The following is a 22,914-nucleotide window of genomic DNA, read 5'->3' as shown; positions in this document are numbered from 1 at the left end:
AAAGGGATCCGAAATATCAGTTCTGAGATTCCATAGAAATAAGGCTAGAAAAACAGATCCACGAAATACAGATGTAACTCTGTGAGTGGAAGTCACACATCACAAAGCAGATTTTCAGAAAGTTTCTTTCCAGTTATCTCTGAGGATATTTTCTTTTTCACCGTAGCCCTCTATGGGCTTCTAATATCACTTTGCATATTCCACAAAACAGGCTTAGCGAACGGCTTCTTGAGGGGAAAGCTGTAATAGGGGAAAGATGTAACTCTGTGAGATGATTTCACGGAACACTAAGCTGTTTCTCAGATACTTTCTTTCCAGATTTCCTCTGAGGATATTTCCTTTTTCACCGTAGCCCTCTATGGGCATCGAAATATCACTTTGCAAATTCCACTAGAACAGGCTTAGCGAAAGACTTCTTGAGGCGAAAGCTGTAACTCTGTGAAATGATTTTACAGAACACAAAGATGTTTCTCAGAAAGCTTCTTTCTCTTTGTTTTCGGAGGATAATTCCTTCGGCTCTATAGTCTTCAAAGGGATCCGAAATATCAGTTTTCTTTCCACAGAAATGAGGCTTGCAAACAGATCCACGAAACACAGATGTAACTCTGTGAGTGGCAGTCACACATCACAAAGCAGTTCCTCAGAAAACTTCTTTTCCGTTATTCTCTGAGGATACTTTCTTTTTCACCATAGCCCTCTATGGGTTTCCAAATATCACATTGCAAATTCCCCAAGAACAGGCTTAGTGAATGCCTTCTTGAGGGGAAAGCCGTAACTCTGTGAGATGAATAAAGAGAACACTAAGCAGTTTCTCAAGAAGCTGCTTTCCAGATTCAATCTGAGGATATTTCCTTTTTCACCATAGCCCTCTATGGGAATCGAAATATCACTTTGCAAATTCCACAGGAACCGGCTTAGTGAAAGTCTTCTTGAGGGGAAAGCTGTAACTCTGTGAAATGATTTCACAGAACACAAAGAAGTTTCTCAGAAAGCTTCTTTCTCTTTGTTATAGGAGGATACTTCCTTTGGCCCTACAGTCTTCAAAGGGATGCGAAATATCAGTTCTCATTCCACAGAAATAACGCTAGCAAACAGTCCCAAGAAATACAGATGTAACTCTGTGAGTGGAAGTCACACATCACAAAGCAGTTTCTCAGAGAGCTTCTTTCCAGTTTTTCTCTGAGGATATTTACTTTTTCACCATAGCCCTCTATGGGCTTCCAAATATCACTTTGCAATTTCCACAAGAACAGGCTTAGCGAACGGCTTCTTGAGGGGGAAGCTGTAATTCTGTGAGATGAATTATCAGAACACTAAGCAGTTTCTCAGAAAGCTTCTTTCCAGATTTCATCTGAGGATATTTCCTTTTTCACCATCGCCCTTTATGGGCATCGAAATATCACTTTGCAAATTCCACAAGAACAGGCTTAGCGAAATGCTTCTTGAGGGGCAAGCTGTAACACTGTGAGATGATTTCGGAGAACACAAAGAAGTTTCTCAGAAAGCTTCTTTCTCTTTGTTATCGGAGGATATTTCTTTTGGCCCTAGAGTCTTCAAAGGGATCCGAAATATCACTTCTCAGATTCCATAGAAATAAGGCTAGCAAACAGATCCACGAAATACAGATGTAACTCTGTGAGTGGAAGTCACCCATCACAAAGCAGTTTCACCGAAAGCTTCTTTCCAGTTTTTCTCTGAGGATATTTTCTTTTTCAACGTAGCCCTCTATGGCCTTCCAAATATCACTTTGCAAATTCCACAAGAACAGGCTTAGCGAGCGGCTTTTTGAGGGGAAAGTTGTAAATCTCTGAGATGATTTCACAGAACACTAAGCAGTTTCTCAGAAAACTTCTTTCTCTTTGTTATCAGAGGATATTTCCTTTGGCCCTATAGTCCTTAAAGGGATCCGAAATCTCAGTTCTCAGATTCCACAGAAATAAAGCTAGCTAACAGATCCACGAAATACAGATTTAACTCTGTGAGTGGAAGTCACACATCACAAAGCAATTTCTCAGAAAGCTTCTTTCCAGTTTTTCTCTGAGGATATTTTCTTTTTCACCCTAGACCTCAATGGGCTTCCAAATATCACCTTGTAAATTCCACAAGAACAGGCTTAGCGAACGGCTTCTTGAGGGGAAAGCTGTAAGTCTGTGAGAAGATTTCACAGAACACTAAGCAGTTTCTCAGAAAGCTTCTTTCCAGATTTCATCTGAGGATATTTCCTTTTTCAACGTAGCCCTCTATGGTCATCGAAATATCACTTTGCAAATTCCACAAGCACAGGCTTAGCGAAAGGCTTCTTGAGGGGAGAGCTGTAACTCTGTGATTTGATTTCACACTACACAAAGAAGTTTGTCAGAAAGCTTCTTTCTCTTTGTTATCGGAGGATATTTCCCCTGGCCTATAGTCTTCAAAGGGATCTGAAATATCTGTTCTCAGATTTCACAGAAATAATGTTAGCAAACGGATCCACGAACTACAGATTTAACTCGGTCAGTGGAAGTCACACATCACAAAGCAGTTTCTCAGAAGGCTTCTTTCCAGTTATTCTCTGAGGATATTTTCTTTTTCACCATAGCCCTCTATGGGCTTCCAAATATCACTTTGTAAATTCCATAAGAACAGGCCTAGCGAACGGCTTCTTGAGGGGAAAGCTGTAACTCTAGGAGATGAATGAACAGAACACTAAGCAGTTTGTCAGAAAGCTTCTTTCCAGATTTCATCTGAGGATATTTCCTTTTTCACTGGAGCCCTCTATGGGCATCGAAATATCACTTTGAAAATTCCACAAGAACAGGCTTAGCGAAAGGCTTCTTGAGCGGAAAGCTGTAACTCAGTGAGATGATTTCACAGAACACAAAGAAGTTTCTCAGAAAGCTTCTTTCTCTTTGTTATCGCAGGATATTTCCTTTGACCCTAGAGTCTTCAAAGGGATACGAAATATCAGTTCTCAGATTCCACAGAAATAAGGCTAGCAAACAGATCCACGACATACAGATGTAACTCTGTGAGTGGAAGTCACACTTCATAAAGCAGATTTTCAGAAAGCTTCTTTCCAGTTATTCTCTGAGATTATTTTCTTTTTCGTCATAACCCTCTATGGGCTTCCAAATATCACTTTGCAAATTCCACAAGAACAGGCTTAGCGAACGGCTTCTTCAGGGGAAAGCTGTAACTCTGTGAGATGAATGAAGAGAACACTAAGCAGTTTCTCGGAAAGCTTCTTTCCATATTTCATCTGAGGACATTTCCTTTTTCACCGTAGCCCTCTATGGGCATCGAAATATCACTTTGAAAATTCTACAGGAACAGGCTTAGCGAATGGCCTCTTGAGGTGAAAGCTGTAACTCTGTGAGAAGATTTCACAGAACAAAAAGAAGTTTCTCAGAAAGCCTCTTTCTCTTTGTTATCAGAGGATATTTCCTTTGGCCCTATAGTCTTCAAAGGGATCCGAAATATCAGTTCTCAGATTCCACAGAAATAAGGCTACCCATCAGATCCACGAATTACAGATGTATCTCTGTGAGTGGAAGTCACCCATCACAAAGCAGTTTCTCAGAAAGCTTCGTTCCAGTTTGCTCTGAGGATATTTTCTTTTTCACCATAGCCCCCTATGGGCTTCCAAATATGACTTTGCAAATTCCACAAGAACAGGCTTAGCAAATGGCTTCTTGAGGAGAAAGCTGTAATCTGTGAGGTAAATGCACAGAACACTAAGAAATTTCTCAGAAAGCTTCTTTCCAGATTTCATCTGAGGATATTTCCTTTTTCACCGTCGCCCTTTATGGGAATCGAAATATCACTTTGCAAATTCCACATGAACAGGCTTAGCGAAAAGCTTCTTAAGGGGGAACGCTATAACTCTGTCAGATGTTTTCAGAGAACACAAAGGAGTTTCTCAGAAAGCTTCTTTCTCTTTGTTATCGGAGGATATTTCCTTTGGCCCTATAGTCTTCAAAAGGATGCGAAATATCAGTTCTCAGATTCCACAGAAATAAGGCTAGCAAACAGATCCACGAAATACAGATATAACTGTATGAGTGGAAGTCACATATCACAAAGCAGTTTCTCAGAAGGCTTCTTTCCAGTTTTTCTCTGAGGATATTTTCTTTTTCACCATAGTCCTCTAAGTGTTTCCAAATATCACTTTGCAAATTTCACAAGAACAGGCTTAGGGAGCGTCTTCTTGAGGGGAAAGCTGTAACTCTGTGAGAAGAATTAACAGAACACTAAGCAGTTTCTCATAAAGCTTCTTTCCAGATTTCATCTGAGGATATTTCCTTTTTCACCGTAGTCCCCTATGGGCATCGAAATATGACTTTGCAAATTCCACAAGTACAGGCTTAGCGAAAGGCTTCTTGAGGGGCAAGCTGTAACTCTGTGAGATGAATTCACAGAAGACTAAGCAGTTTCTCAAAAAGCTTCTTTCCAGATTTCATCTGAGGATAATTCCTTTTTCAACGCAACCCTCTATGGGCATCGAAATGTCACTTTGCAAATTCCACAAGAACGGGCTTAGTGAACGGCTTCTTGAGGGGAAAGCTGTAACTCTGTGAGATGGTTTCACAGAACACTAAGAAGTTTCTCAAAAAGCTTCTTTGTGTTTGTTATCGGAGGATATTTCCTTTGGCCCTAGAGTCTTCCAATAGATCCGAAATATCAGTTCTCAGATTCTACAGAAATAAGACTAGCAAACAGTTCCACGAAATACAGTTGTAATACTGTGAGTGGAAGTCACACATCACAAAGCGGATTCTCAGAAAGCATCTTTCCAGTTTTTCTCTAAGGATATTTTCTTTATCACCATAACCCTCTAAGGGCTTCCAAATATCACTTTGCAAATTCCACAAGAACAGACTTAGCGAACGGCTTCTTCAGGGGAAAGCTGTAACTCTGTGAGATGATTTCACAGAACACCAGGAAGTTTCTCAAAAAGTTTCTTTCTTTTTGTTATTGGAGGCTATTTCCTTTGGCCCTATACTGTTCCAAGGGATCCGAAACGTCAGTTCTCAGATTCCACAGAAATAAGGGTAGCAAATAGATCCACGAAATACAGATGTAACTCTGTGAGTGGAAGTCACACATCACAAAGCAGTTTCTCAGAGAGCTTCTTTCCAGTTTTTCTCTGAGGATATTTACTTTTTCAACATAGCCCTCTATGGGCTTCCAAATATCACTTTGCAAATTCCACAAGAACAGGCTTAGCGAACGGCTTCTTGAGGGGAAACCTGTAATTCTGTGAGATGAATTAACAGAACACTAAGCAGTTTCTCTGAAAGCTTCTTTCCAGATTTCATCTGAGGATATTTCCTTTTTCACCGTAGACCTCTATGGGCATCGAAATATCACTTTGCAAATTCCACAACAACAGGCTTAGCGAACGGCTTCTTGAGGGGAAAGTTGTAAATCTGTGTGATGATTTCACAGAACACTAAACAGTTTCTCAGAAAGCTTCTTTGCAGATTTCAACTGAGGATATTTCCTTTTTCACCGTAGCCCTCTATGGGCATCGTAATATCACTTTGCAAGTTCCACAAGCACAGGCTTAGCGAAAGGCTTCTTGAGGGGAAAGCTGTAACTCTGTGATTTGATTTCACACAACACAAAGAAGTTTCTCGGAAAGCTTCTTTCTCTTTGTTAACGGAGGATATTTCCCTTGGCCCTATAGTCTTCAAAGGGATCCGAAATATCTGTCCTCAGATTCCACAGAAATAAGTTTAGGAAACGGATCCACGAAATACAGATGTAACTCTGTGAGTGGAAGTCACACATCACAAAGCAGTTTCTCAGAAGGCTTCTTTCCAGTTTTTCTCTGAGGATATTTTCTTTTTCACCATAGCCATCTATGGACTTCCAAATATCACTTTGTAAATTCCACAAGAACAGGCTTAGCGAACGGGTTCTTGAGGGGAAAGCTGTAACTCTGTGATATGAATGAAGAGACCACTAAGCAGTTTCTCGGAAAGCTTCTTTCCAGATTTCATCTGAGGACATTTCCTTTTTCACCGTAGCCCTCTATGGGCATCGAAATATCACTTTGCAAATTCCACAAGAACAGGCTTAGGGAGGGACTTCTTGAGGGGGAAGCTGTAACTCTGTGAGATGAAATAACAGAACACTAAGCAGTTTCTCAGAAAGCTTCTTTCCAGATTTCATCTGAGGGTATTTCCTTTTTCACAGTAACCCTCTACGGGCATCGAAATATCACTTTGCAAATTCCACAAGAAGAGGCTTAGCAAAAGGCTTCTTGAGGTGAAAGCTGTAACTCTGTGAGATTATTCCACAGAACACAAAAAAGTTTCTCAGAAAGCTTCTTTCTCTTAGTTATCGGAGAATATTTCCTTTGGCCCTATAGTCTTCAAAGGGATCTGAAAACTCAGTTCTCATGTCCACAAAAATAACGCTACTAAACAGATCCACGAAATATAGATGTAACTCTGTGAATGCAAGTCACACATCACAAAGCAGTTTCTCAGGAAGTTTCATTCCAGTTTTTCTCTGAGGATATTTTCTTTATCACAATAGCCCTCTATGGGCTTCCAAATAGCACTTTGCAAATTCCACAAGAACAGGCTTAGCAAACGGCTTCTGGAGGAGAAAGCTGTAAGTCTGTGAGATGAATGCACAGAACAATAAGAAGTTTCTCAGAAAGCTTCTTTGCAGATTTCATCTGAGGATATTTCCTTTTTCACCATCGCGGTTTATGGGCATCGAAATATCACTTTGAAAATTCCACAAGAATAGGCTTACCGAAAGGCTTCTTGAGAGGAAAGTTGTAACTCTGTGAGATGATTTCACAGAACACAAAGAAGTTTCTCAGAAAGCTTCTTTCTCTTTGTTATCGGAGAATATTTCCTTTGGCCCTATAGCCTTCAAAGGGATACGAAATATCAGTTCTCAGATTCCACAGAAATAAGGCTAGCAAACAGATCCACGACATACAGATGTAACTCTGTGAGTGGAAGTCACACTTCATAAAGCAGATTTTCAGAAAGCTTCTTTCCAGTTATTCTCTGAGATTATTTTCTTTTTCGTCATAACCCTCTATGGGCTTCCAAATATCACTTTGCAAATTCCACAAGAACAGGCTTAGCGAACGGCTTCTTCAGGGGAAAGCTGTAACTCTGTGAGATGAATGAAGAGAACACTAAGCAGTTTCTCGAAAAGCTTCTTTCCATATTTCCTCTGAGGATATTTCCTTTTTCACCGTGGCCCTCTATGGGCATCGAAATATCACTTTGAAAATTCTACAAGAACAGGCTTAGCGAAGGGGCTCTTGAGGTGAAAGCAGTAACTCTGTGAGAAGATTTCACAGAACAAAAAGAAGTTTCTCAGAAAGCTTCGTTCTCTTTGTTATCGGAGGATATTTCCTTTGGCCCTATAGTCTTCAAAGGGATCCGAAATATCAGCTCTCAGATTCCACAGAAATAAGGTTACCAATCAGATCCACGAAATACAGATGTGTCTCTGTGAGTGGAAGTCACCCATCACAAAGCAGTTTCTCAGAAAGCTTCGTTCCAGTTTTGCTCTGAGGATATTTTCTTTTACACCATAGCCCTCTATGGGCTTCCAAATATGACTTTGCAAATTCCACAAGAACAGGCTTAGCAAATGGCTTCTTGAGGAGAAAGCTGTAATTCTGTGAGTTGAATTCACAGAACACTAAGAAGTTTCTCAGAAAGCTTCTTTCCAGATTTCATCTGAGGATATTTCCTTTTTCACCGTCGCCCTTTATGGGAATCGAAATACGACTTTGCAAATTCCACATGAACAGGCTTAGCGAAAAGCTTCTTAAGGGGAACGCTATAACTCTGTGAGATGATTTCAGAGAACACAAAGAAATTTCTCAGAAAGCATCTTTCTCTTTGTTGTCGGAGGATATTTCCTTTGGCCCTATAGTCTTCAAAAGGATGCGAAATATCAGTTCTAAGATTCCACAGAAATAAGGCTAGCAAACAGATCCACGAAATACAGATAAAACTGTATGAGTGGAAGTCACATATCACAAAGCAGTTGATATTTTCTTTTTCACCATAGCCCTCTAAGGGTTTCCAAATATCATTTTGCAAATTCCACAAGAACAGGCTTAGGGAGCGTCTTCTTGAGGGGAAAGCTGTAACTCTGTGAGAAGAATTAACAGAACACTAAGAAGTTTCTCAGAAAGCTTCTTTCCAGATTTCATCTGAGGTTATTCCTTTTTCACCGTAGCCCCCTATGGGCATCGAAATATGACTTTGCAAATTCCACAAGAACAGGCTTAGCGAAAGGCTTCTTGAGGGGCAAGCTGTAACTCTGTGAGATGAATTCACAGAAGACTAAGCAGTTTCTCAAAAAGCTTCTTTCCAGATTTCATCTGAGGATAATTCCTTTTTCAACGCAACCCTCTATGGGCATCGAAATGTCACTTTGCAAATTCCACAAGAACGGGCTTAGTGAACGGCTTCCTGAGGGGAAAGCTGTAACTCTGTGAGATGGTTTCACAGAACACTAAGAAGTTTCTCAAAAAGCTTCTTTGTGTTTTGTTATCGGAGGATATTTCCTTTGGCCCTAGAGTCTTCCAATGGAACCGAAATATCAGTTCTCAGATTCTACAGAAATAAGACTAGCAAACAGTTCCACGAAATACAGATGTAACTCTGTGAGTGGAAGTCACACATCACAAAGCGGATTCTCAGAAAGCATCTTTCCAGTTTTTCTCTAAGGATATTTTCTTTATCACCATAACCCTCTATGGGCTTCCAAATATCACTTTGCAAATTCCACAAGAACAGGCTTACCCAACGGCTTTTTGAGGGGAAAGCTGTAACTCTGTGAGATGATTTCACAGAACCCCAGGAAGTTTCTCAAAAAGCTTCATTCTCTTTGTTATTGGAGGCTATTTCCTTTGGCCCTATACCCTTCCAAGGGATCCGAAACGTCAGTTCTCAGATTCCACAGAAATAAGGGTAGCAAATAGATCCACGAAATACAGATGTAACTCTGTGAGTGGAAGTCACACATCACAAAGCAGTTTCTCAGAGAGCTTCTTTCCAGTTTTTCTCTGAGGATATTTACTTTTTCACCATAGCCCTCTATGGGCTTCCAAATATCACTTTGCAATTTCCACAAGAACAGGCTTAGCGAACGGTTTCTTGAGGGGGAAGCTGTAATTCTGTGAGATGAATTATCAGAACACTAAGCAGTTTCTCAGAAAGCTTCTTTCCAGATTTCATCTGAGGATATTTCTTTTTCACCGTAGACCTCTATGGGCATCGAAATATCACTTTGCAATTTCCACAAGAACAGGCTTAGCAAATGGCTTCTTGAGGAGAAAGCTGTAATCTGTGAGGTAAATGCACAGAACACTAAGAAATTTCTCAGAAAGCTTCTTTCCAGATTTCATCTGAGGATATTTCCTTTTTCACCGTCGCCCTTTATGGGAATCGAAATATCACTTTGCAAATTCCACATGAACAGGCTTAGCGAAAAGCTTCTTAAGGGGAACGCTATAACTCTGTCAGATGATTTCAGAGAACACAAAGGAGTTTCTCAGAAAGCTTCTTTCTCTTTGTTATCAGAGGATATTTCCTTTGGCCCTATAGTCTTCAAAAGGATGCGAAATATCAGTTCTCAGATTCCACAGAAATAAGGCTAGCAAACAGATCCACGAAATACAGATATAACTGTATGAGTGGAAGTCACATATCACAAAGCAGTTTCTCAGAAGGCTTCTTTCCAGTTTTTCTCTGAGGATATTTTCTTTTTCACCATAGTCCTCTAAGTGTTTCCAAATATCACTTTGCAAATTTCACAAGAACAGGCTTAGGGAGCGTCTTCTTGAGGGGAAAGCTGTAACTCTGTGAGAAGAATTAACAGAACACTAAGCAGTTTCTCATAAAGCTTCTTTCCAGATTTCATCTGAGGATATTTCCTTTTTCACCGTAGCCCCCTATGGGCATCGAAATATGACTTTGCAAATTCCACAAGTACAGGCTTAGCGAAAGGCTTCTTGAGGGGCAAGCTGTAACTCTGTGAGATGAATTCACAGAAGACTAAGCAGTTTCTCAAAAAGCTTCTTTCCAGATTTCATCTGAGGATAATTCCTTTTTCAACGCAACCCTCTATGGGCATCGAAATGTCACTTTGCAAATTCCACAAGAACGGGCTTAGTGAACGACTTCTTGAGAGGAAAGCTGTAACTCTGTGAGATGGTTTCACAGAACACTAAGAAGTTTCTCAAAAAGCTTCTTTGTGTTTGTTATCGGAGGATATTTCCTTTGGCCCTAGAGTCTTCCAATAGATCCGAAATATCAGTTCTCAGATTCTACAGAAATAAGACTAGCAAACAGTTCCACGAAATACAGTTGTAATACTGTGAGTGGAAGTCACACATCACAAAGCGGATTCTCAGAAAGCATCTTTCCAGTTTTTCTCTAAGGATATTTTCTTTATCACCATAACCCTCTAAGGGCTTCCAAATATCACTTTGCAAATTCCACAAGAACAGACTTAGCGAACGGCTTCTTCAGGGGAAAGCTGTAACTCTGTGAGATGATTTCACAGAACACCAGGAAGTTTCTCAAAAAGTTTCTTTCTTTTTGTTATTGGAGGCTATTTCCTTTGGCCCTATACTGTTCCAAGGGATCCGAAACGTCAGTTCTCAGATTCCACAGAAATAAGGGTAGCAAATAGATCCACGAAATACAGATGTAACTCTGTGAGTGGAAGTCACACATCACAAAGCAGTTTCTCAGAGAGCTTCTTTCCAGTTTTTCTCTGAGGATATTTACTTTTTCACCATAGCCCTCTATGGGCTTCCAAATATCACTTTGCAAATTCCACAAGAACAGGCTTAGCGAACGGCTTCTTGAGGGGAAACCTGTAATTCTGTGAGATGAATTAACAGAACACTAAGCAGTTTCTCTGAAAGCTTCTTTCCAGATTTCATCTGAGGATATTTCCTTTTTCACCGTAGACCTCTATGGGCATCGAAATATCACTTTGCAAATTCCACAACAACAGGCTTAGCGAACGGCTTCTTGAGGGGAAAGTTGTAAATCTGTGTGATGATTTCACAGAACACTAAACAGTTTCTCAGAAAGCTTCTTTGCAGATTTCAACTGAGGATATTTCCTTTTTCACCGTAGCCCTCTATGGGCATCGTAATATCACTTTGCAAGTTCCACAAGCACAGGCTTAGCGAAAGGCTTCTTGAGGGGAAAGCTGTAACTCTGTGATTTGATTTCACACAACACAAAGAAGTTTCTCAGAAGGCTTCTTTCTCTTTGTTAACGGAGGATATTTCCCTTGGCCCTATAGTCTTCAAAGGGATCCGAAATATCTGTCCTCAGATTCCACAGAAATAAGTTTAGGAAACGGATCCACGAAATACAGATGTAACTCTGTGAGTGGAAGTCACACATCACAAAGCAGTTTCTCAGAAGGCTTCTTTCCAGTTTTTCTCTGAGGATATTTTCTTTTTCACCATAGCCATCTATGGACTTCCAAATATCACTTTGTAAATTCCACAAGAACAGGCTTAGCGAACGGGTTCTTGAGGGGAAAGCTGTAACTCTGTGATATGAATGAAGAGACCACTAAGCAGTTTCTCAGAAAGCTTCTTTCCAGATTTCATCTGAGGACATTTCCTTTTTCACCGTAGCCCTCTATGGGCATCGAAATATCACTTTGCAAATTCCACAAGAACAGGCTTAGGGAGGGACTTCTTGAGGGGGAAGCTGTAACTCTGTGAGATGAAATAACAGAACACTAAGCAGTTTCTCAGAAAGCTTCTTTCCAGATTTCATCTGAGGGTATTTCCTTTTTCACAGTAACCCTCTACGGGCATCGAAATATCACTTTGCAAATTCCACAAGAAGAGGCTTAGCAAAAGGCTTCTTGAGGTGAAAGCTGTAACTCTGTGAGATTATTCCACAGAACACAAAAAAGTTTCTCAGAAAGCTTCTTTCTCTTAGTTATCGGAGAATATTTCCTTTGGCCCTATAGTCTTCAAAGGGATCTGAAAACTCAGTTCTCATGTCCACAAAAATAACGCTACTAAACAGATCCACGAAATATGGATGTAACTCTGTGAATGCAAGTCACACATCACAAAGCAGTTTCTCAGGAAGTTTATTTCCAGTTTTTCTCAGAGGATATTTTCTTTATCACAATAGCCCTCTATGGGCTTCCAAATAGCACTTTGCAAATTCCACAAGAACAGGCTTAGCAAACGGCTTCTTGAGGAGAAAGCTGTAAGTCTGTGAGATGAATGCACAGAACACTAAGAAGTTTCTCAGAAAGCTTCTCTGCAGATTTCATCTGAGGATATTTCCTTTTTCACCGTCACGGTTTATGGGCATCGAAATATCACTTTGAAAATTCCACAAGAATAGGCTTACCGAAAGGCTTCTTGCGGGGAAAGTTGTAACTCTGTGAGATGATTTCACAGAACACAAAGAAGTTTCTTAGAAAGCTTCTTTCTCTTTGTTATCGGAGGATATTTCCTTTGGCCCTATAGCCTTCAAAGGGATACGAAATATCAGTTCTCAGATTCCACAGAAATAAGGCTAGCAAACAGATCCACGACATACAGATGTAACTCTGTGAGTGGAAGTCACACATCACAAAGCAGATTTCCAGAAAGCTTCTTTCCAGTTATTCTCTGAAGATATTTTCTTTTTCGTCATAACCCTCTATGGGCTTCCAAATATCACTTTGCAAATTCCACAAGAACAGGCTTAGCGAACGGCTTCTTCAGGGGAAAGCTGTAACTCTGTGAGATGAATGAAGAGAACACTAAGCAGTTTCTCGAAAAGCTTCTTTCCATATTTCCTCTGAGGATATTTCCTTTTTCACCGTGGCCCTCTATGGGCATCGAAATATCACTTTGAAAATTCTACAAGAACAGGCTTAGCGAAGGGGCTCTTGAGGTGAAAGCAGTAACTCTGTGAGAAGATTTCACAGAACAAAAAGAAGTTTCTCAGAAAGCTTCGTTCTCTTTGTTATCGGAGGATATTTCCTTTGGCCCTATAGTCTTCAAAGGGATCCGAAATATCAGCTCTCAGATTCCACAGAAATAAGGTTACCAATCAGATCCACGAAATACAGATGTGTCTCTGTGAGTGGAAGTCACCCATCACAAAGCAGTTTCTCAGAAAGCTTCGTTCCAGTTTTGCTCTGAGGATATTTTCTTTTACACCATAGCCCTCTATGGGCTTCCAAATATGACTTTGCAAATTCCACAAGAACAGGCTTAGCAAATGGCTTCTTGAGGAGAAAGCTGTAATTCTGTGAGATGAATTCACAGAACACTAAGAAGTTTCTCAGAAAGCTTCTTTCCAGATTTCATCTGAGGATATTTCCTTTTTCACCGTCGCCCTTTATGGGAATCGAAATACGACTTTGCAAATTCCACATGAACAGGCTTAGCGAAAAGCTTCTTAAGGGGAACGCTATAACTCTGTGAGATGATTTCAGAGAACACAAAGAAATTTCTCAGAAAGCATCTTTCTCTTTGTTGTCGGAGGATATTTCCTTTGGCCCTATAGTCTTCAAAAGGATGCGAAATATCAGTTCTAAGATTCCACAGAAATAAGGCTAGCAAACAGATCCACGAAATACAGATAAAACTGTATGAGTGGAAGTCACATATCACAAAGCAGTTGATATTTTCTTTTTCACCATAGCCCTCTAAGGGTTTCCAAATATCATTTTGCAAATTCCACAAGAACAGGCTTAGGGAGCGTCTTCTTGAGGGGAAAGCTGTAACTCTGTGAGAAGAATTAACAGAACACTAAGAAGTTTCTCAGAAAGCTTCTTTCCAGATTTCATCTGAGGTTATTCCTTTTTCACCGTAGCCCCCTATGGGCATCGAAATATGACTTTGCAAATTCCACAAGAACAGGCTTAGCGAAAGGCTTCTTGAGGGGCAAGCTGTAACTCTGTGAGATGAATTCACAGAAGACTAAGCAGTTTCTCAAAAAGCTTCTTTCCAGATTTCATCTGAGGATAATTCCTTTTTCAACGCAACCCTCTATGGGCATCGAAATGTCACTTTGCAAATTCCACAAGAACGGGCTTAGTGAACGGCTTCCTGAGGGGAAAGCTGTAACTCTCTGAGACGGTTTCACAGAACACTAAGAAGTTTCTCAAAAAGCTTCTTTGTGTTTTGTTATCGGAGGATATTTCCTTTGGCCCTAGAGTCTTCCAATGGAACCGAAATATCAGTTCTCAGATTCTACAGAAATAAGACTAGCAAACAGTTCCACGAAATACAGATGTAACTCTGTGAGTGGAAGTCACACATCACAAAGCGGATTCTCAGAAAGCATCTTTCCAGTTTTTCTCTAAGGATATTTTCTTTATCACCATAACCCTCTATGGGCTTCCAAATATCACTTTGCAAATTCCACAAGAACAGGCTTACCCAACGGCTTTTTGAGGGGAAAGCTGTAACTCTGTGAGATGATTTCACAGAACCCCAGGAAGTTTCTCAAAAAGCTTCATTCTCTTTGTTATTGGAGGCTATTTCCTTTGGCCCTATACCCTTCCAAGGGATCCGAAACGTCAGTTCTCAGATTCCACAGAAATAAGGGTAGCAAATAGATCCACGAAATACAGATGTAACTCTGTGAGTGGAAGTCACACATCACAAAGCAGTTTCTCAGAGAGCTTCTTTCCAGTTTTTCTCTGAGGATATTTACTTTTTCACCATAGCCCTCTATGGGCTTCCAAATATCACTTTGCAATTTCCACAAGAACAGGCTTAGCGAACGGCTTCTTGAGGGGGAAGCTGTAATTCTGTGAGATGAATTATCAGAACACTAAGCAGTTTCTCAGAAAGCTTCTTTCCAGATTTCATCTGAGGATATTTCTTTTTCACCGTAGACCTCTATGGGCATCGAAATATCACTTTGCAATTTCCACAAGAACAGGCTTAGCGAAAGGCTTCTTGAGTAGAAAGCTGTAACTCTGTGAGATGATTTCACAGAAGACAAAGAAGTTTCTCAGAAAGCTTCTTTCTCTTTGTTAGTGTAGGATATTTCCTTTGGCCCTATAGTCTTCAAAGGGATCCGAAATATCATTTCACAGATTCCAAGAAATAACGCTAGCAAATAGATCCACAAAATAGAGATGTAACTCTGTAATTGCAAGTCACACGTGACAAAGCAGTTTCTCAGAAAGCTTCTTTCCCGTTAGTCTCTGAGGATACTTTGTTTTTCACCATAGCACTGCATGGGCTTCCAAATATCACTTTGCAAATTCCACAAGAACAGGATTAGCGAACGCCTTCTTGAGGGGAATGCTGTAACTCTGTGAGATGAATGAAGAGAACACTAAGCAGTTTCTCGGAAAGCTTCTTTCCAGATTTCATCTGAGGACATTTCCTTTTTCACCGTAGCCCTCTATGGGCATCGAAATATCACTTTGCAAATTCCACAAGAACAGGCTTAGGGAGGGACTTCTTGAGGGGAAAGCTGTAACTCTGTGAGATGAAATAACAGAACACTAAGCCGTTTCTCAGAAAGCTTCTTTCCAGATTTCATCTGAGGATATTTCCTTTTTCACAGTAACCCTCTACGGGCATCGAAATATCACTTTGCAAATTCCACAAGAAGAGGCTTAGCAAAAGGCTTCCTGAGGGGAAAGCTGTAACGCTTTGAGATGATTCCACAGAACCCAAAAAAGTTTCTGAGAAAGCTTCTTTCTCTTAGTTATCGGAGAATATTTCCTTTGGCCCTATAGTCTTCAAAGGGATCTGAAAACTCAGTTCTCATGTCCACAAAAATAACGCTACTAAACAGATCCACGAAATATAGATGTAACTCTGTGAATGCAAGTCACACATCACAAAGCAGTTTCTCAGGAAGTTTCATTCCAGTTTTTCTCTGAGGATATTTTCTTTATCACAATAGCCCTCTATGGGCTTCCAAATAGCACTTTGCAAATTCCACAAGAACAGGCTTAGCAAACGGCTTCTGGAGGAGAAAGCTGTAAGTCTGTGAGATGAATGCACAGAACACTAAGAAGTTTCTCAGAAAGCTTCTTTGCAGATTTCATCTGAGGATATTTCCTTTTTCACCATCGCGGTTTATGGGCATCGAAATATCACTTTGAAAATTCCACAAGAATAGGCTTACCGAAAGGCTTCTTGAGAGGAAAGTTGTAACTCTGTGAGATGATTTCACAGAACACAAAGAAGTTTCTCAGAAAGCTTCTTTCTCTTTGTTATCGGAGGATATTTCCTTTGGCCCTATAGCCTTCAAAGGGATACGAAATATCAGTTCTCAGATTCCACAGAAATAAGGCTAGCAAACAGATCCACGACATACAGATGTAACTCTGTGAGTGGAAGTCACACTTCATAAAGCAGATTTTCAGAAAGCTTCTTTCCAGTTATTCTCTGAGATTATTTTCTTTTTCGTCATAACCCTCTATGGGCTTCCAAATATCACTTTGCAAATTCCACAAGAACAGGCTTAGCGAACGGCTTCTTCAGGGGAAAGCTGTAACTCTGTGAGATGAATGAAGAGAACACTAAGCAGTTTCTCGGAAAGCTTCTTTCCATATTTCATCTGAGGACATTTCCTTTTTCACCGTAGCCCTCTATGGGCATCGAAATATCACTTTGAAAATTCTACAGGAACAGGCTTAGCGAATGGCCTCTTGAGGTGAAAGCTGTAACTCTGTGAGAAGATTTCACAGAACAAAAAGAAGTTTCTCAGAAAGCCTCTTTCTCTTTGTTATCGGAGGATATTTCCTTTGGCCCTATAGTCTTCAAAGGGATCCGAAATATCAGTTCTCAGATTCCACAGAAATAAGACTACCCATCAGATCCACGAATTACAGATGTATCTCTGTGAGTGGAAGTCACCCATCACAAAGCAGTTTCTCAGAAAGCTTCGTTCCAGTTTTGCTCTGAGTATATTTTCTTTTTCACCATAGCCCCCTATGGGCTTCCAAATATGACTTTGCAAATTCCACAAGAACAGGCTTAGCAAATGGCTTCTTGAGGAGAAAGCTGTAATCTGTGAGGTAAATGCACAGAACACTAAGAAATTTCTCAGAAAGCTTCTTTCCAGATTTCATCTGAGGATATTTCCTTTTTCACCGTCGCCCTTTATGGGAATCGAAATATCACTTTGCAAATTCCACATGAACAGGCTTAGCGAAAAGCTTCTTAAGGGGGAACGCTATAACTCTGTCAGATGATTTCAGAGAACACAAAGGAGTTTCTCAGAAAGCTTCTTTCTCTTTGTTATCGGAGGATATTTCCTTTGGCCCTATAGTCTTCAAAAGGATGCGAAATATCAGTTCTCAGATTCCACAGAAATAAGGCTAGCAAACAGATCCACGAAATACAGATATAACTGTATGAGTGGAAGTCACATATCACAAAGCAGTTTCTCAGAAGGCTTCTTTCCAGTTTTTCTCTGAGGATATTTTCTTTTTCACCATAGTCCTCTAAGTGTTTCCAAATATCACTTTGCAAATTTCACAAGAACAGGCTTAGGGAGCGTCTTCTTGAGGGGAAAGCTGTAACTCTGTGAGAAGAATTAACAGAACACTAAGCAGTTTCTCAGAAAGCTTCTTTCCAGATTTCATCTGAGGATATTTCCTTTTTCACCGTAGCCCCCTATGGGCATCGAAATATGACTTTGCAAATTCCACAAGTACAGGCTTAGCGAAAGGCTTCTTGAGGGGCAAGCTGTAACTCTGTGAGATGAATTCACAGAAGACTAAGCAGTTTCTCAAAAAGCTTCTTTCCAGATTTCATCTGAGGATAATTCCTTTTTCAACGCAACCCTCTATGGGCATCGAAATGTCACTTTGCAAATTCCACAAGAACGGGCTTAGTGAACGGCTTCTTGAGGGGAAAGCTGTAACTCTGTGAGATGGTTTCACAGAACACTAAGAAGTTTCTCAAAAAGCTTCTTTGTGTTTGTTATCGGCGGATATTTCCTTTGGCCCTAGAGTCTTCCAATAGATCCGAAATATCAGTTCTCAGATTCTACAGAAATAAGACTAGCAAACAGTTCCACGAAATACAGTTGTAATACTGTGAGTGGAAGTCACACATCACAAAGCGGATTCTCAGAAAGCATCTTTCCAGTTTTTCTCTAAGGATATTTTCTTTATCACCATAACCCTCTATGGGCTTCCAAATATCACTTTGCAAATTCCACAAGAACAGACTTAGCGAACGGCTTCTTCAGGGGAAAGCTGTAACTCTGTGAGATGATTTCACAGAACACCAGGAAGTTTCTCAAAAAGTTTCTTTCTTTTTGTTATTGGAGGCTATTTCCTTTGGCCCTATACTGTTCCAAGGGATCCGAAACGTCAGTTCTCAGATACCACAGAAATAAGGGTAGCAAATAGATCCACGAAATACAGATGTAACTCTGTGAGTGGAAGTCACACATCACAAAGCAGTTTCTCAGAGAGCTTCTTTCCAGTTTTTCTCTGAGGATATTTACTTTTTCAACATAGCCCTCTATGGGCTTCCAAATATCACTTTGCAAATTCCACAAGAACAGGCTTAGCGAACGGCTTCTTGAGGGGAAACCTGTAATTCTGTGAGATGAATTAACAGAACACTAAGCAGTTTCTCAGAAAGCTTCTTTCCAGATTTCATCTGAGGATATTTCCTTTTTCACCGTAGACCTCTATGGGCATCGAAATATCACTTTGCAAATTCCACAACAACAGGCTTAGCGAACGGCTTCTTGAGGGGAAAGTTGTAAATCTGTGAGATGATTTCACAGAACACTAAACAGTTTCTCAGAAAGCTTCTTTGCAGATTTCAACTGAGGATATTTCCTTTTTCACCGTAGCCCTCTATGGGCATCGTAATATCACTTTGCAAGTTCCACAAGCACAGGCTTAGCGAAAGGCTTCTTGAGGGGAAAGCTGTAACTCTGTGATTTGATTTCACACAACACAAAGAAGTTTCTCAGAAAGCTTCTTTCTCTTTGTTAATGGAGGATATTTCCCTTGGCCCTATAGTCTTCAAAGGGATCCGAAATATCTGTCCTCAGATTCCACAGAAATAAGTTTAGGAAACGGATCCACGAAATACAGATGTAACTCTGTGAGTGGAAGTCACACATCACAAAGCAGTTTCTCAGAAGGCTTCTTTCCAGTTTTTCTCTGAGGATATTTTCTTTTTCACCATAGCCCTCTATGGACTTCCAAATATCACTTTGTAAATTCCACAAGAACAGGCTTAGCGAACGGGTTCTTGAGGGGAAAGCTGTAACTCTGTGATATGAATGAAGAGACCACTAAGCAGTTTCTCGGAAAGCTTCTTTCCAGATTTCATCTGAGGACATTTCCTTTTTCACCGTAGCCCTCTATGGGCATCGAAATATCACTTTGCAAATTCCACAAGAACAGGCTTAGGGAGGGACTTCTTGAGGGGGAAGCTGTAACTCTGTGAGATGAAATAACAGAACACTAAGCAGTTTCTCAGAAAGCTTCTTTCCAGATTTCATCTGAGGGTATTTCCTTTTTCACAGTAACCCTCTACGGGCATCGAAATATCACTTTGCAAATTCCACAAGAAGAGGCTTAGCAAAAGGCTTCTTGAGGTGAAAGCTGTAACTCTGTGAGATTATTCCACAGAACACAAAAAAGTTTCTCAGAAAGCTTCTTTCTCTTAGTTATCGGAGAATATTTCCTTTGGCCCTATAGTCTTCAAAGGGATCTGAAAACTCAGTTCTCATGTCCACAAAAATAACGCTACTAAACAGATCCACGAAATATGGATGTAACTCTGTGAATGCAAGTCACACATCAAAAAGCAGTTTCTCAGGAAGTTTATTTCCAGTTTTTCTCTGAGGATATTTTCTTTATCACAATAGCCCTCTATGGGCTTCCAAATAGCACTTTGCAAATTCCACAAGAACAGGCTTAGCAAACGGCTTCTTGAGGAGAAAGCTGTAAGTCTGTGAGATGAATGCACAGAACACTAAGAAGTTTCTCAGAAAGCTTCTTTGCAGATTTCATCTGAGGATATTTCCTTTTTCACCGTCGCGGTTTATGGGCATCGAAATATCACTTTGAAAATTCCACAAGAATAGGCTTACCGAAAGGCTTCTTGCGGGGAAAGTTGTAACTCTGTGAGATGATTTCACAGAACACAAAGAAGTTTCTCAGAAAGCTTCTTTCTCTTTGTTATCGGAGGATATTTCCTTTGGCCCTATAGCCTTCAAAGGGATACGAAATATCAGTTCTCAGATTCCACAGAAATAAGGCTAGCAAACAGATCCACGACATACAGATGTAACTCTGTGAGTGGAAGTCACACATCACAAAGCAGATTTCCAGAAAGCTTCTTTCCAGTTATTCTCTGAAGATATTTTCTTTTTCGTCATAACCCTCTATGGGCTTCCAAATGTCACTTTGCAAATTCCACAAGAACAGGCTTAGCGAACGGCTTCTTCAGGGGAAAGCTGTAACTCTGTGAGATGAATGAAGAGAACACTAAGCAGTTTCTCGAAAAGCTTCTTTCCATATTTCCTCTGAGGATATTTCCTTTTTCACCGTGGCCCTCTATGGGCATCGAAATATCACTTTGAAAATTCTACAAGAACAGGCTTAGCGAAGGGGCTCTTGAGGTGAAAGCAGTAACTCTGTGAGAAGATTTCACAGAACAAAAAGAAGTTTCTCAGAAAGCTTCGTTCTCTTTGTTATCGGAGGATATTTCCTTTGGCCCTATAGTCTTCAAAGGGATCCGAAATATCAGCTCTCAGATTCCACAGAAATAAGGTTACCAATCAGATCCACGAAATACAGATGTATCTCTGTGAGTGGAAGTCACCCATCACAAAGCAGTTTCTCAGAAAGCTTCGTTCCAGTTTTGCTCTGAGGATATTTTCTTTTACACCATAGCCCTCTATGGGCTTCCAAATATGACTTTGCAAATTCCACAAGAACAGGCTTAGCAAATGGCTTCTTGAGGAGAAAGCTGTAATTCTGTGAGATGAATTCACAGAACACTAAGAAGTTTCTCAGAAAGCTTCTTTCCAGATTTCATCTGAGGATATTTCCTTTTTCACCGTCGCCCTTTATGGGAATCGAAATACGACTTTGCAAATTCCACATGAATAGGCTTAGCGAAAAGCTTCTTAAGGGGAACGCTATAACTCTGTGAGATGATTTCAGAGAACACAAAGAAATTTCTCAGAAAGCATCTATCTCTTTGTTATCGGAGGATATTTCCTTTGGCCCTATAGTCTTCAAAAGGATGCGAAATATCAGTTCTAAGATTCCACAGAAATAAGGCTAGCAAACAGATCCACGAAATACAGATAAAACTGTATGAGTGGAAGTCACATATCACAAAGCAGTTGATATTTTCTTTTTCACCATAGCCCTCTAAGGGTTTCCAAATATCATTTTGCAAATTCCACAAGAACAGGCTTAGGGAGCGTCTTCTTGAGGGGAAAGCTGTAACTCTGTGAGAAGAATTAACAGAACACTAAGAAGTTTCTCAGAAAGCTTCTTTCCAGATTTCATCTGAGGTTATTCCTTTTTCACCGTAGCCCCCTATGGGCATCGAAATATGACTTTGCAAATTCCACAAGAACAGGCTTAGCGAAAGGCTTTTTGAGGGGCAAGCTGTAACTCTGTGAGATGAATTCACAGAAGACTAAGCAGTTTCTCAAAAAGCTTCTTTCCAGATTTCATCTGAGGATAATTCCTTTTTCAACGCAACCCTCTATGGGCATCGAAATGTCACTTTGCAAATTCCACAAGAACGGGCTTAGTGAACGGCTTCCTGAGGGGAAAGCTGTAACTCTCTGAGACGGTTTCACAGAACACTAAGAAGTTTCTCAAAAAGCTTCTTTGTGTTTTGTTATCGGAGGATATTTCCTTTGGCCCTAGAGTCTTCCAATGGAACCGAAATATCAGTTCTCAGATTCTACAGAAATAAGACTAGCAAACAGTTCCACGAAATACAGATGTAACTCTGTGAGTGGAAGTCACACATCACAAAGCGGATTCTCAGAAAGCATCTTTCCAGTTTTTCTCTAAGGATATTTTCTTTATCACCATAACCCTCTATGGGCTTCCAAATATTACTTTCAAAATTCCACAAGAACAGACTTAGCGAACGGCTTCTTCAGGGGAAAGCTGTAACTCTGTGAGATGATTTCACAGAACCCCAGGAAGTTTCTCAAAAAGCTTCATTCTCTTTGTTATTGGAGGCTATTTCCTTTGGCCCTATACTGTTCCAAGGGATCCGAAACGTCAGTTCTCAGATTCCACAGAAATAAGGTTAGCAAATGGATCCACGAAATACAGATGTAACTCTGTGAGTGGAAGTCACACACCACAAAGCAGTTTCTCAGAGAGCTTCTTTCCAGTTTTTCTCTGAGGATATTTACTTTTTCACCATAGCCCTCTATGGGCTTCCAAATATCACTTTGCAAATTCCACAAGAACAGGCTTAGTGAACGGCTTCTTGAGGGGAAACCTGTAATTCTGTGAGAGGAATTAACAGAACACTAAGCAGTTTCTCAGAAAGCTTCTTTCCAGATTTCATCTGAGGATATTTCCTTTTTCACCGTAGCCCTCTATGGGCATCGAAATATGACTTTGCAAATTCCACAAGAACAGGCTTAGCGAAAGGCTTCTTGAGTAGAAAGCTGTAACTCTGTGAGATGATTTCACAGAACACAAAGAAGTTTCTCAGAAAGCCTCTTTCTCTTTGTTAGTGTAGGATATTTCCTTTGGCCCTATAGTCTTCAAAGGGATCCGAAATATCATTTCACAGATTCCAAGAAATAACGCTAGCAAATAGATCCACGAAATAGAGATGTAACTCTGTAAGTGCAAGTCACACATGACAAAGCAGTTTCTTAGAAAGCTTCTTTCCCGTTATTCTCTGAGGATACTTTCTTTTTCACCATAGCACTGCATGGGATT

Source organism: Macaca fascicularis, chromosome 6 (assembly GCF_037993035.2).
Source record: "Macaca fascicularis isolate 582-1 chromosome 6, T2T-MFA8v1.1".
Classification (NCBI taxonomy): Eukaryota; Metazoa; Chordata; class Mammalia; order Primates; family Cercopithecidae; genus Macaca; species Macaca fascicularis.
Note: the sequence above shows the minus strand (reverse complement) of the source record.